The following is a 16,291-nucleotide window of genomic DNA, read 5'->3' as shown; positions in this document are numbered from 1 at the left end:
CTCACCAGCCTGATGAGTTCAACTGACCCTCAGCAAAAGAAGCTAAACATCCAGACGCATGATACACATGCATTGTTCATATTGAGTTTGAGACCATTACCTTCTATTTGGGATGGATAGTTGAGACCAATATCATTCCATGTTCTACTGTACTCCTCATACTTCTATCATACAACTGATCTTTATTATTTAAAAAAAATAACAAGGAACTGAGATGTAATTATCCAAATGTCTAATGCAGTGTTTTTGATTATATTAATTTTCCCTCCAAAGTCAGGTCTCAATATTGCAGGTTCAGAGTCCACAACCTAACTGTTCCTGAAGTGGATTTAAATGAATATCCCTTCATAACACACTTTGAACATTCTCTCTTGAAATGTGTTAAATCCATGGGATTTGATTAATTTCACTAGCTGTTTCTCTCCGTTTTCAACAACGCTGAGAGTTATTTACAGAATTTTTAAACTCTCTTGTTATAACTGTATAAAATAGCTGACTGTGAGTAGGAGTAGAAGTCTGAGCTAAGGTTCCATCTCCACTGACTATCCACCATGCTGGCACCAAATTTTCTAACACAATTTCATTCTAATTTGCATTCTCAGTGGAATGTAATTTTCTTGGATCTGCCATCCGGAGTGCGCCCTTCCATTTCAATGTGACTCAAAATCCTCAGTTGAAGGCTGCCTTTTAAACAAGGTTACACTAACTATCGCAGGGAAAGACAATCAGCTTCCTGACATAAGTTTGGTTGAAGCCCACAAATGAAAAACGATGGAGCTGAAGGGGAAGAATGTTCCTAAAGCGTATTAGCATTGACTGCTGGCCTATACTTTCCAGCAATTACAAAATCATGGCTTATATCAATGAAGACTAGGGATGTTCAAAGACTTCTAATTCGCTACGCCATGAATTATTCATATATGACTGCAGGATAAGGACTTCTATGAGAAGACAGAAAATAACCATTGAGGACATGTTTTACCCTTCTCCCATCAGTTTTAGGTGAGAACGATCATTACTTTGACCTTGGGTTTATGGAAACGACCTCTCAAAATGATTCAGCACTGTCCATATTGTAAAAAAACCAAATAGTGATGTCAAAGCAACCATATCTGTAGTGATGAAAAAGTTCCAACAACTTCTATCAGAATTGATTTTGGTTATCCCTGTCAGTCAAACTGGATAGCATTCCCTTTTACTGATCACTGCTTCCTTCTATCATGTTTACGGGCCACCATGAGGATTACAGATGCTGATTATGTACATGTTCCTGGTAATGCGATCCCATGATGCAATCTATAGTGTGTTAGCAGGGAATACAGGACGGTGACAAACTGTCAATCATACAGATGAGTGACAGAGCCTTGCTGTAGATGTTCCCTTAGAACCAACCCGTAGAAAGGCTCACTTTTATGGGTGTAAAACTGTAGCTGTTTTCGCAATAATTGGGCAGATTGGTGGCTATTGTTAACAGTCTTGCACAGCTGGCAAAGGCTGCTGGGTAAAGAACCACTTTCATAGTCAAACAAGTCCATGGTTCCTTAGATATGTAATTATGTAGTTACACTACATGTAATTTTCCTGAAAATGAATTTAACTATGCAGGGCATTTTTCTTTCTGTACGACCTATCATTTCTGAGCAGATAAACAACAGTGATGATACAATGCCTCTATTTGAATGTATTGCATGAAAGCAATAGTTAACTTCATACCATCAGATGTGTCATATAATCATATTTTATGTACACTTCTAAAAGTCCCAGTCCACCGTTGCCAGACAATGGCATCACTTATCTAAATGAGCCGGTGGATCTATATTACAGTGACTGGCAGTAACACAGGAAGTAATGTTAATTAACTGACACTGTTATTTACCACTATGGCAGCATAACATGCCCCTGGCAAACACTGAGCTACTGTAGAAATGATACTATGGACTCATTATTTTTATAACAGTAGCGATTGATGAACAGTAATACCATACAGATGAATGAAGCAATAAGGCTTGAGAAGGTGTGGTATATGGCCAATATACCACGGCTAAGAGCTGTTCTTAGGCATGAAGCAATGCGGAGTGCCTGGTTTCTTGGCCATATTCCACAAACCCCTGAGGTGCCTTATTGCTATTATAAACGTGTTACAAATCTAATTAGAATGGTAAAAATACATGTTTTGTCATACCCGTGGTATACAGTCTCATATACCACGGCTTTCAGCCAATCAGAATTCAGGGCTAGAACCACCCAGTTTATAAATCCAGATGAATCCTTGTAAACAGTAACCCCATTTAGAGGATGGCAGAAGTTTTGGTAAATCTTTTCTGTGCTAAAGAAGGTGCAAATATGATACCACTTAACAAGATCATATACAGAATATATATATATATATATATACATATATATATCAAAAATGAAACGTCCCATTTTCATGACCATGTCATTCAAAGATAATTCATAAAATCCAAATAACTTCACAGATCTTCATTATAAAGGGTTTAAATGCTGTTTCCCATGCGTGTTCAATGAACCATAAACCATTAATGAACATGCACCTATGGAAAGGTCGTTAAGACACTAACAGCTTACAGACGGTAGGCAATTAAGGTCAGAGTTATGAAAACGTAGGACACTAAAGAGGCCTTTCTCCTGACTCTGAAAAACACCAAAAGAAAGATGCCCAGGGTCCCTGCACACCTGTGTGAACGTGCCTTAGGCATGCTGCAAGGAGGCATGAGGACTGCAGATGTGGCCAGGGCAATACATTGAGACGCCTAAGACAGCGCTACAGGAAGACAGGATGGACAGCTGATTGTCCTTGCAGAGGCAGACCGCGTCTAACAACACCTGCACAGGATCGGTACATCCGAACATCACACCTGCGGGACAGGTACAGGATGGCAACAACAACTACCCGAGTTACACCAGGAACGCACAATCCCTCCATCAGTGCTCAGACTGTCCGCAATAGGCTGAGAAAGGCTGGACTGAGGGCTTGTAGGCCTGTTGAAAGGCAGGTCATCACCAGACATCACTGGCAACAACAACTACCCGAGTTACACCAGGAACTCAAAATCCCTCCATCAGTGCTCAGACTGTCCGCAATAGGCTGAGAGAGGCTGGACTGAGGGCTTGTAGACCTGCTGAGAGAGGCTGGACTGAGGGCTTGTAGGCCTGTTGAGAGAGGCTGGACTGAGGGCTTGTAGGCCTGTTGAGAGAGGCTGGACTGAGGGATTGTAGGCCTGTTGAGAAAGGCTGGACTGAGGGCTTGTAGGCCTGTTGAGAGAGGCTGGACTGAGGGCTTGTAGGCCTATCAAGAGAGGCTGGACTGAGGGCTTGTAGGCCTGTTGAGAGAGGCTGGACTGAGGGCTTGTAGGCCTGTTGAGAGAGTCTGGACTGAGGGCTTGTAGGCCTGTTGAGAGAGGCTGGACTGAGGGCTTGTAGGCCTGTTGAGAGAGGCTGGACTGAGGGCTTGTAGGCCTATCAAGAGAGGCTGGACTGAGGGCTTGCAGGCCTGTTGAGAGAGGCTGGACTGAGGGCTTGTAGGCCTGTTGAGAGAGTCTGGACTGAAGGCTTGTAGGCCTGTTGAGAGAGGCTGGACTGAGGGCTTGTAGGCCTGTTGAGAGAGTCTGGACTGAGGGCTTGCAGGCCTGTTGAGAGAGGCTGGACTGAGGGCTTGTAGGCCTGTTGTGAGAGGCTGGACTGAGGGCTTGTAGGCCTGCTGAGAGAGGCTGGACTGAGGGCTTGTAGGCCTGTTGAGAGAGGCTGGACTGAGGGCTTGTAGGCCTGTTGAGAGAGGCTGGACTGAGAGCTTGTAGGCCTGCTGAGAGAGGCTGGACTGAGGGCTTGTAGGCCTGTTGAAAGAGGCTGGACTGAGGGCTTGTAGGCCTGTTGAGAGAGTCTGGACTGAGGGCTTGTAGGCCTGTTGAGAGAGGCTGGACTGAGGGCTTGTAGGGCTGTTGAGAGAGTCTGGACTGAGGGCTTGCAGGCCTGTTGAGAGAGGCTGGACTGAGGGCTTGTAGGCCTGTTGAGAGAGGCTGGACTGAGGGCTTGTAGGCCTGCTGAGAGAGGCTGGACTGAGGGCTTGTAGGCCTGTTGAGAGAGGCTGGACTGAGGGCTTGTAGGCCTGTTGAGAGAGGCTGGACTGAGAGCTTGTAGGCCTGCTGAGAGAGGCTGGACTGAGGGCTTGTAGGCCTGTTGAAAGAGGCTGGACTGAGGGCTTGTAGGCCTGTTGAGAGAGGCTGGACTGAGGGCTTGTAGGCCTGTTGAGAGAGGCTGGACTGAGGGCTTGTAGGCATGTTGAGAGAGGCTGGACTGAGGGCTTGTAGGCCTGTTGAGAGAGGCTGGACTGAGGGCTTGTAGGCCTGTTGAGAGAGTCCGGACTGAGGGCTTGTAGGCCTGTTGAGAGAGGCTGGACTGAGGGCTTGTAGGCCTGTTGAGAGAGGCTGGACTGAGGGCTTGTAGGCCTGTTGAGAGAGGCTGGACTGAGGGCTTGTAGGCCTGTTGAGAGAGTCTGGACTGAGGGCTTGTAGGCCTGTTGAGAGAGGCTGGACTGAGGGCTTGTAGGCCTGTTGAGAGAGGCTGGACTGAGGGCATGTAGGCCTGTTGAGAGAGGCTGGACTGAGGGCTTGTAGGCCTGTTGAGAGAGTCTGGACTGAGGGCTTGTAGGCCTGTTGAGAGAGGCTGGACTGAGGGCTTGTAGGCCTGTTGAAAGGCAGGCCTATTTTCCTCCATAATTTGCAATATATCCTCCAATGTGATTTTCTGGATTTTTTTTCCTCAATTTGTCTGTCATATTTGAAGTGTACCTATGATGAAAATTACAGGCCTCTCTCATCTTTTTAAGTTGAAGAACTTGCACAATTGGTGGCTGACTAAATACTTTTTTGCCCCACTATATATATATATATATAGGCAGTTGTATACATATATATATATATATATATATATATATATATATATATATATATATATATATATATATATATATATATATATATGTATGTATGTATATATATATATATACACACACACTACCGTTCAGAAGTTTGGGGTCACTTAGAAATGTCCTTGTTTTTGTAAGAAAAGCACATTTTTTGTCCATTAAAATAGCATTAGTATACAACATCTGATGTAAATCTGATGTAAATAACTTCTCTCAGATCTCCGTTCTGTTCTTTAGACAGTGTGATGAGTTCCTGTCTCCATCCATCACCTATTATGGGATACACTACTGTATACTTGAAAATGTGAATGTAACACTACTTTCTGGCAACACTCCCTGTACATATTTTAATGCCATCATCGAGTCTATACAATGCAACCAAGAGGTTTAAGTCAAGTAAGGCATCACATCTATACAAGGAGACCAAGAGGTTTAAGTCAAGTAAGGCATCACATCTGTACAAGGAGACCAAGAGGTTTAAGTCAAGTAAGGCATCACATCTATACAAGGAGACCAAGAGGTTTAAGTCAAGTAAGGCATCACATCTATACAAGGAGACCAAGAGGTTTAAGTCAAGTAAGGCATCACATCTATTCAAGGAGACCAAGAGGTTTAAGTCAAGTAAGGCATCAACATCAAAACATGTATTACTTTCCTTTATCAAAAACCACATAGCTTTATGCTGTTGTCTTTCACAGATGCAATTATACCAAATGTGGTTTCAATGTTACTCAACATCATGATTAATTAATTAAGCATTAAGGCCCGAAGGGGTGTGTTATTTGGCCAATCTACCATGAATAAGAGTAAGAGTTCTTATGCATGTTGCAACGTGGAGTGCCTGGACACTGCCCTTAGCCGTGGTATATTGGCCATATACCACAAACCCCCGAGGTGCCTTATTGCTATTATAAACGGATTATCAAAGTAATTTGAGCAGTAAAAAAAATTGTTTTGTCTTATCTGTAGTATACAGTCTTATATACCACTGCTGTCAGCCAATCAGCATTCAGGGCTTGAACCATCCAGTTTATAATTAAAAGTAAAGTTGGTACAGTTTGAATGCAGTTATGTGGTATATCGATGTTTACTGACTTTCTGAATTTGTGTTGATTAGTTTCTCCCATCAATTCAATATTTACAGCTTTTGATAAGATTTTGTTGAGATTTCATTAATTGAATTAACTATCCCTATAGTGCCTCTCCAAGCATAAATTAATCAGTTATATTCAGATTAGCATGACCAAATTCATAAATCGTTTTAGATGTCTATAAATCCGTTGAGGGGTGTTTTTGACAGTTGCTCACAGTGTTCCCCTGTGGGGTTCTACAGTTCGATACACCAGCTATGAAAGCTACGGTAAGAACTTATCATTCTCTAGCAACCTACAGCACAGAGAAAAAGTGTGATCAAATGAAGATCCTACATCTGTACGGTACTGAGCAAGAACACCCACTGGAGAGAAGCAGACATCCTGCTTAGAGAAAGGCTGTGCATCTATATAACCTGATGTCAGGTCATGGCTGGATCCACATACTGTGTATTTAAACACATAACAGATCTGAATCTTTCCCTAGTGGTCCCTGTGAGGATCTGTCTATTTCCTATCATCAATCCCACCCATCCACCGGGCTCATTAATACACTGTAAATGCCATGCCAAGCTCACACATAGGCCTATGCATCATAATTAGGCAACATGGGAGAATATTGGCCCTAGATCTCTGGCACCGATCGTTGTAGGTGGTTGTAGGGTTGGTGCTACTCCATCGCTGCTTCAGACTACATTGAGAAGATGCCGTATTAAAGAGGCTGTCAAGTCCTCTTGCTACAACAGCGATAACGCCATGATAATGTGGCTTCAAAATTGCCACAAACTGGCCTGCTTCATTTGTATATGTTTATTAGATTGATTTGTGCCAGCCCTGGCTACACGATCACTCATGTCTTACTGCTGAGGCAGGACATGGAACAGGGGTGGGCTTGGCAGATTGTGTGTACCTCCCTTGCAGCCTGCTCTGGTTAGCATCATGAGTTAATTGAGGTAGCATTTTTGGCTGGGTTTAGGGCCTGCTGTGCAAGTTATGGAAGGACGTGGCCAAGGATGGGAGGATGTGGCCAGGAATGGGAGGGTGTGGCCAGGGATGGGAGGGTGTGGCCAGGGATGGGATGATGTGGCCAGGGATGGGAGGGTGTGCCCAGGGATGGGAGGGTGTGCCCAGGGATGGGAGGGTGTGCCCAGGGATGGGAGGGTGTGCCCAGGGATGGGAGGGTGTGGCCAGGGATGGGAGGGTGTGCCCAGGGATGGGAGGGTGTGCCCAGGGATGGGAGGATGTGGCGATTAGAATCCTCTGTGGCATGTCATCTAAAGACGACGCCCACTGCAGGTCCCTTTGGTATTGTGTCTATTTCCTTTATGTGAGGCGACTCTCAGCATCTGTACGGGTTCAAGGGGTTAATAACCCTGTGAGAAACATTGTTTTCCAGCACAGGGAGGCATTTCTAAAGGTCCTGAGGGCAAGCCAGGGCCTTACCATATGGATGTACTGTCTGGTCAGGCAGGTGTCCCTGCAGTCGGGAGCCTACCTGTACCGACTGCTTGCCTCTTTCTTCTCCAGGCTGTATTACGTGTCCTTCTGGGGACTTTGGTCTCCCTTTGGTCTCCCTTTGGTCTCCCTTTGAGTGGATGTCACATTGTCACTTGTAAAACAATTCCAAACAATGTATACAATGTATACAACACCAAAGTCCTTTTTTTCTCTCCTTCCGTGTGTATAATGTTTCCTGTTATGCAGGCCTGAAGTGGGCGAGGGACGACCGATTTGCTCTTGAAGAACTTAATCTACAGTCGTTCATGTAACTTCCATTTTATACAGCGCAAGTGAACAGCAAACCTGGTTTCAAAAAATGTATGAAGTAACACCTCACGGCACATGTGACCTACTTGTGTGTACAGTTGAAGTCAGAAGGTTACATTTGATTTTACTAGGCAAGTCAGCTAAGAACAAATTCTTATTTTCAATGACGGCCTAGGAACAGTGGGTTAACTGCCTGTTCAGGGGATGAACGACAGATTTGTACTTTGTCAGCTCAGGGATTTGAACTTCCAACCTTTTGGTTACTAGTCCAACACTCTAACCACGTAGCTACCCTGCCACCCCATTTATTAATTAACCTCTTGAATAAGAGTAAGAGTTCTTATGCACGACGCAATGCGGAGTACCTGGACACAGCCCTTAGCCATGGTATATTGGCCATATTACATACACCTTAGCCAAATACATTTAAACTCAGTTAACAATTCCTGACATTTAATCCTAGTAAAAACTCCTGTCTTGGGTCAGTTAGGATCGCCACTTTATTTTAACAACGTGAAAAGTCAGAGAGAATAGAGAGAATGATTTATTTCAGCTTTTATTTCTTTCATCACATTACCAGTGGGTCAGAAGTTCACATACACTCAATTAGTATTTGGTAGCATTGCCTTCAAATTGTTTAACTTGGGTCAAACGTTTCGGGTAGCCTTCCACAAGCTTGCCACAATAAGTTGGGTGACAGAGCTCTGACAGAGCTGGTATAACTGAATCAGGTTTGTAGGCCTCCTTGCTCGCACACACTTTTTCAGTTCTGCCCACAAATGTTCTATGGAATTGAGGTCAGGGCTTTGTGATGGCCACTCCAATACCTTGACTTTGTTGTCCTTAAGCCATTTTGCCACAACTTTGGAACTATGCTTGGGGTCATTGTCCATTTGACCCATTTGTGACCAAGCTTTATCTTCCTGACTGATGTCTTGAGATGTTGCTTCAATATATCCACATTATTTTCCTATCTCGTGATGCCATCTATTTTGTCACGTGCACCAGTCACTCCTGCTGCAAAGCACCCCACAACATGATGCTGCCACCCCTATGCTTCATGGTTGGGATGGTGTTCTTCGGCTTTCAAGCCTCCCCCTTTTTCCTCCAAACATAACAATGGTCATTATGGCCAAACAGTTATATTTTTGTTTCATCAGACCAGAGGACAATTCTCCAAAAAGTACGATCTTTGTCCCCATGTGCAGTTGCAAACTGTAGTTGTGGGAGAAAGATGTACATATAGGGAGGAACATAATACTGTAACACAAGAGAAAGATACACTTAGAGTTCATTTGCCATTCTGGTAAAATGCATTGTCTATTGTATAGGACAGGAGGCCAGAGTAAGGCCATGAGAGCATAGGACAGCTGGACAAACCAAGGTCAGAGGGACATACAAAGGAGGGGGTCAGCCAAATGACCAACGGATGGACTATAGACATAGGGCATATATTTTTAGGACATGAAGGGAAGAGACACATAGTCTACGAGTCCTAATAAGGACGGACATACCAAAGAACACACCAGGCTGAACGTAAGGGGACCCATAGCATAAGATGGGCATGTATTATTTTTGGGACATGAAGACGTCCTCCCACTATTATAACTTAACTGAAAGCAGATATGGGCGTTATCGAGCTGAACAAGCAGGATACACAGATTGGGATATAATGGTGGCAGATGGACTGAGGGAAGTAACGTCATTTGCATGTGGGATGAAACTCATATGTTGTATGTGTATAAATCAGAGCCAGTGCTCTGGACAAGTGTGTGTTCCGCAGACCATCTAGACTTCTGATGTGTTTGTATTAAAAGCCTATATTGAATTCACAAGTTCTTGTAAGTGTTACATTTTGTTAAGATTCTCCACGACATAGTCTGCTTTTTTATGGCGGTTTTGGATATAGATACAGATAATTTTGTACTTGTTTCCTCCAGCAACTTCACAAGGTCCTTTGCTGTTATTCTGGGCGATATAACAGCTGCATGGTCCCATGGTGTTTATACTTGCGTACTATTGTTTGTACAGATGAACTTGGTACCTTCAGGCATTTGTAAATTGCTCCCAAGAATGAACCAGACTTCTGGAGGTCTACAATGTTTTTCTGAGTTCTTGGCTGATTTCTTTTCATTTTCCCATGATGTCAAGCAAAGAGGCACTGAGTTTGAAGGTAGACCTTGAAATACATCCACAGGTACACCTCCAATTGACTCAAATTATGTCAATTAGCCTATCAGAAGCTTCTAGCTTCTAACTTCTGACCCACTGGAGTTGTGATACAGTGAAGTATACGTTTAATAATCTGTCTGTAAGCAATTGCTGGAAATATTACTTGTGTCATGCACACAGTAAATGTCCTAACCGACTTGCCAAAACTATAGTTTGTTAACAAGACATTTGTGGAGTGGTTGAAAAACGAGTTTTAATGCCTCCACCCTAAGTGTATGTAAACTTCAACTGTATGTATTGACATGTACAGTATGTGTAACTGATATATACACACACACACACAAAACATGTTAATGTTTATTTGTATGTATGTACTGACATGTACAGTATGTGTAACTGATAGATACACACACACACACACTACATGTTAATGTTTATTTGTATGTATGTACTGACATGTACAGTATGTGTAACTGATAGATACACACACACACACACACTACATGTTAATGTTTATTTGTATGTTTGTACTGACATGTACAGTATGTGTAACTGATAGATACACACACACACACTACATGTTAATGTGTATTTGTATGTTTGTACTGACATGTACAGTATGTGTAACTGATAGATACACACACACACACACACACACACACACACTACATGTTAATGTTTATTTGTATGTATGTAGTGACATGTACAGTATGTGTAACTGATAGATACACACACACACACACACACACACACACACACAAAATACATGTTAATGTTTATTTGTATGTATGTACTGACATGTACAGTATGTGTACATGTTGGGGGGCTCTGGCCCCCCAATGGTGGAACAAACTCCCTCACGACGCCAGGACAGCGGAGTCAATCACCACCTTCCGGAGACACCTGAAACCCCACCTCTTCAAGGAATACCTAGGATAGGATAAGTAATCCTTCTCACCCCCCCCCTTAATGATTTAGATGCACTATTGTAAAGTGGCTGCTCCACTGGATGTCAGAAGGTGAATTCACCAATTTGTAAGTCGCTCTGGATAAGAGCGTCTGCTAAATGACTTAAATGTAAATGTAAATGTGTAACTGATAGATACACACACACACTACATGTTAATGTTTATTTGTATGTATGTACTGACATGTACAGTATGTGTAACTGATAGATACACACACACACACACACTACATGTTAATGTTTATTTGTATGTATGTACTGACATGTACAGTATGTGTAACTGATAGATACACACACACACACACACACACACAGTACATGTTAATGTTTATTTGTATGTTTGTACTGACATGTACAGTATGTGTAACTGATAGATACACACACACACACACACACACTACATGTTAATGTTTATTTGTATGTTTGTACTGACATGTACAGTATGTGTAACTGATAGATACACACACACACACACACTACATGTTAATGTTTATTTGTATGTACAGTGTATGTACTGTAAATTGCAAGTCTTTTGTCTGTCATGTCTTTTTCATTTTGCGTCGGCCCCCAGTAAGACCAGCTGTCGCCATTGGTGTCTGCTAATGGAGATCCACTCACATCATGCCGAGCCAGTGAGGTATTCTTTTGCTCTTTCACCGAGTTCCAAATAATATGCCATACATCATTTTACAATGTCATACATTGATATACACAATGCTTTACCCTGGCATCAAAATAAAGTACTTTAGTGTATGTGCAGCGAGCCTGATACAGAGGCTCGGATTTCCATATAAAGTCTGGTCTCTCTCTTCACTAAAGGAGAGGACAGAGAAACCATAATGTGCAGATTTTAAGTGGCTGCACTGTCTGAGCCTTATCACACCAGACATCAGCCAGACGCTAGCAATTTACATCCAATTTACCACGGAGCTAAATGCTCTTTACCTTCTCAATGTGTCATCTAATGGGTCTGAGCCTCCCATTGTCCAGACAGGAGAGGACGGTTACGTCCCTCAGATGCCCACAGAGTTACTGTACATCAGTGCTGTCTATGGGCACCATACCGCACAATGCAGCCTAACACCAGGAATGTAAGATTATTCATATTATGTTCATTTGTATCATCAGTCTTTCCCTGGGGTGTGGTTGGGTTTCATTCATATGATAGCTTTCAGTAAAGTAGCCAAGGCAATAGAAGTCAGGTTTCATTGAAGGGATTAGTTCAAAGTGGAGCTGGGGTACAAATGCTATCTGAGATATATCCTGAATCAGGAGACGTACACAGATTACAACTTGTATTTGCAAGAAAATAAAACCCTTTCATTTGAGAGTTAATTAAATGTGCAAATAAATGCTTGGAAACTTGAGCTGATCAAATGCTGGCATGGTTTGATAAGAGCATGCTGCAACAATTTTCTTATCAATAGCTGCATGTTTGTGCTAATTGATATGATCATGTGGTGGATTTGAAAACATGTGTAACTGAACTAAATGATTCAACATCCTGGAGAATGTTGCATTATTGATTGAGAATCATAATCACACAATTAGCCATGCAATTACTAGTAATTGAAAATATAAATGTTGGCACTCTGAATAAATCCAACTTATCATCTGACCATATCCTTTGATTTCTTAATTCTGTATCAGTTTAACATGTTTTTTTATCACTTATACAGCACAAAGGTTTTTTAGCATAGACCCATTTACATCCCTGCTGGCTTACCTCTACTGGCTAACCACTAGCAGCCTTGAAACATGTCCCTTATTCGCAGTTCAACACATCAACACTTCTCGTACTGTTACACAAAATCTAGATAAGCCTTTACCGTCATAGTAGACATTGAACATCTATAACCAAACTGGCTAAAACTCTGTTGTTGGCTGATGTTAGCTATACACATGCTAACCTGAGTGCTAATGTTACTAACGACGTTACTAGCAGCAATACGAGTACATCCAGGTATAATGGCTAACACTTAACATGGCTTCCATGATATCTTGCAGGTTACATCTGCCAATAAAAATCAAGTGGTTCTGCAAGAATAAAGACATACCTTGAAATCAACAAGTGTCAGGGTTGCGTCAATTCGAATCTGGTATCAGGATAAATATGACATTGAGTCACCGATTGTATACTATGTATTTTTATTAGCTAAGCAATACGTGGTAAATGCAATTTTCGTATATACGTGCTCTCTGTTCCACCTTGCAGGGCAAACAGAGAACTGACTTGTTCCTGACAAAGATATTATAAATATACTCTGACAGAGGTAGTTCCTGCTTCCGAGCCAGCCTGTCAGAGTAGAGACTGGGCATGGTTTAGACTCACCCAGCCTATTGTTGATTGTTGGCGCAGAGGCTGGTCCCAGCCCCCTAAGCGCTTCAGCGGTCAGTCGTTGTACTTGTGTAGAATATACAGTTATCAGGCACCTGGCTCCTGTTATCTAACAAAATACCGTTTGTTCTCGCAAAACTACGTTCTGAATGTTCCTCCCCCCCAACTCATTGCACAGCTCCTGTCTTCATGTCATTCTGTATTTTTCCATCATGAGAAAGGCCCATGGCCCTGAAACTGTTAACAATGTCTCAAGTCAGCAATGTTGCATAACACATACATCCACACAAGCCAACAGCAAATAATATTCAATCACATATGATATGGTAACGGGCTATAGTGCATAACACAGAACCTCACAGTATTTTAACATTAATTTCCGCAAAACGTGCAGTGTTGGAGTTGTTGTAGCTTGCTAGCTAGCTTATTCCTTCCCCAAATACCATGCTAGATATGAGTGCGCCAGTTTGTTTTGCATGGCCCGGTGCACTTAGATGGTTGTCTATCTTAGCTTTGTATCATCTTCTAGCAACATACCATGACAGAACTCTCTGGGAACTTTGTACCTATTTACCCGATTGGCCTCCATCACCGAAGCCACCAGCAGGCTGTTTCTTTCTTAACGTCCAATCCGCAGTGTATTGTTGGTATAGGAATTTTTGAACATTTGAATTTTTTTACAATTTGCCTAAAGACTGTATAGATGGAATATAAATCAACCTACATTTTTAGATTTGTGAGTGGCTCCCGAGTGCAGCGGTCTAAGGCACTGTATCTCAGTGCAAGAAGCGTCACTACAGTCCCTGGTTTGAATCCAGGCTGTATCACATCCGGCCGTGATTGAAAGTCCCATAGGGCAGCGTCCGGGTTTGGCCGTGGTAGACCATCATTGTAAATAAGAATTTGTTCTTAACTGACTTGCCTAGTTAAAAAAAGGTTACATTTAAAAAATATATATGTGCAACCTTTCCTTTATGGTATTACTTCCAACTGGGTTAAATGAAGGATTAAGGCTTGGGATAGGGTTAATTAAGTTCAGACATGAATTAAGATTGGTTAAATGAAGGATTAAGGTTTGGGATAGGGTTAATTAAGTTCAGACATGAATTAAGATTGGTTAAATGAAGGATTAAGGTTTGGGATAGGGTTAATTAAGTTCAGACATGAATTAAGATTGGTTAAATGAAGGATTAAGGTTTGGGATAGGGTTAATTAAGTTCAGACATGAATTAAGATTCGTTAAATGAAGGATTAAGGTTTGGGATAGGTTTAATTAAGTTCAGACATGAATTAAGATTGGTTAAATGAAGGATTAAGGTTTGGGATAGGGTTAATTAAGTTCAGACATGAATTAAGATTGATTAAATGAAGGATTAAGGTTTGGGATAGGGTTAATTAAATTCAGACATGAATTAAGATTGGTTAAATGAAGGATTAAGGTTTGGGATAGGGTTAATTAAGTTCAGACATGAATTAAGATTGGTTAAATGAAGGATTAAGGTTTGGGATAGGGTTAATTAAGTTCAGACATGAATTAAGATTGATTAAATGAAGGATTAAGGTTTGGGATAGGGTTAATTAAGTTCAGACATGAATTAAGATTGGTTAAATGAAGGATTAAGGTTTGGGATAGGGTTAATTAAGTTCAGACATGAATTAAGATTGGTTAAATGAAGGATTAAGGTTTGGGATAGGGTTAATTAAGTTCAGACATGAATTAAGATTGGTTAAATGAAGGATTAAGGTTTGGGATAGGGTTAATTAAATTCAGACATGAATTAAGATTGGTTAAATGAAGGATTAAGGTTTGGGATAGGGTTAATTAAATTCAGACATGAATTAAGATTGGTTAAATGAAGGATTAAGGTTTGGGATAGGGTTAATTAAGTTCAGACATGAATTAAGATTGGTTAAATGAAGGATTAAGGTTTGGGATAGGGTTAATTAAGTTCAGACATGAATTAAGATTGGTTAAATGAAGGATTAAGGTTTGGGATAGGGTTAATTAAATTCAGACATGAATTAAGATTGGTTAAATGAAGGATTAAGGTTTGGGATAGGGTTAATTAAGTACAGACATGAATTAAGATTGGTTAAATGAAGGATTAAGGTTTGGGATAGGGTTAATTAAGTTCAGACATGAATTAAGATTGGTTAAATGAAGGATTAAGGTTTGGGATAGGGTTAATTAAGTTCAGACATGAATTAAGATTGGTTAAATGAAGGATTAAGGTTTGGGATAGGGTTAATTAAGTTCAGACATGAATTAAGATTGGTTAAATGAAGGATTAAGGTTTGGGATAGGGTTAATTAAATTCAGACATGAATTAAGATTGGTTAAATGAAGGATTAAGGTTTGGGATAGGGTTAATTAAATTCAGACATGAATTAAGATTGGTTAAATGAAGGATTAAGGTTTGGGATAGGGTTAATTAAGTTCAGACATGAATTAAGATTGGTTAAATGAAGTCTTACCCTTTACACTTGTGGGAATTGTAATGTTTCTTACAGAAGTAATATGAAAAGCATATGCATACCCATGGTAGCAATTGAAAATGAACAGCTTGGAGATTATGGGAAAACGATTAGACCAAAAAGGTGAGTACACAACAGATCACCTGACTCAAGACTGATTACAAACATTACACTGTTGATTTTTTTGTGCATTTTACATTTACTGTAGTTTTCAACGCATTTCTTGAAAACAAAATCTGAAAATGCACAATATGTTCCGGTTAAATTTGGGATAGGTGAAAACGAAGTGCTTGAGTGAGGACTAACTGGGGGTCTCCAAGTGGCCACACACCTCTCCAAAATGTGCACAATTCCTAAGTAATTTCAATAGACATTTATGACACAAAGAAGAGTGTTTGTTTATGGCTCTCCTAGTGATGCCCTCGAGGAACTATAGGAAGCACATGTGTAGTTATCTTATTTGGAACAGGACCCTGCATCCCCGCCATCACATAATTACTGTTGTTGTTTACGCAATCCAAAAACGATCCAATCGCAAT

Source organism: Oncorhynchus masou, chromosome 24 (assembly GCF_036934945.1).
Source record: "Oncorhynchus masou masou isolate Uvic2021 chromosome 24, UVic_Omas_1.1, whole genome shotgun sequence".
In the NCBI taxonomy this organism is placed as follows: Eukaryota; Metazoa; Chordata; class Actinopteri; order Salmoniformes; family Salmonidae; genus Oncorhynchus; species Oncorhynchus masou.
This window is presented reverse-complemented; position numbering follows the sequence as displayed.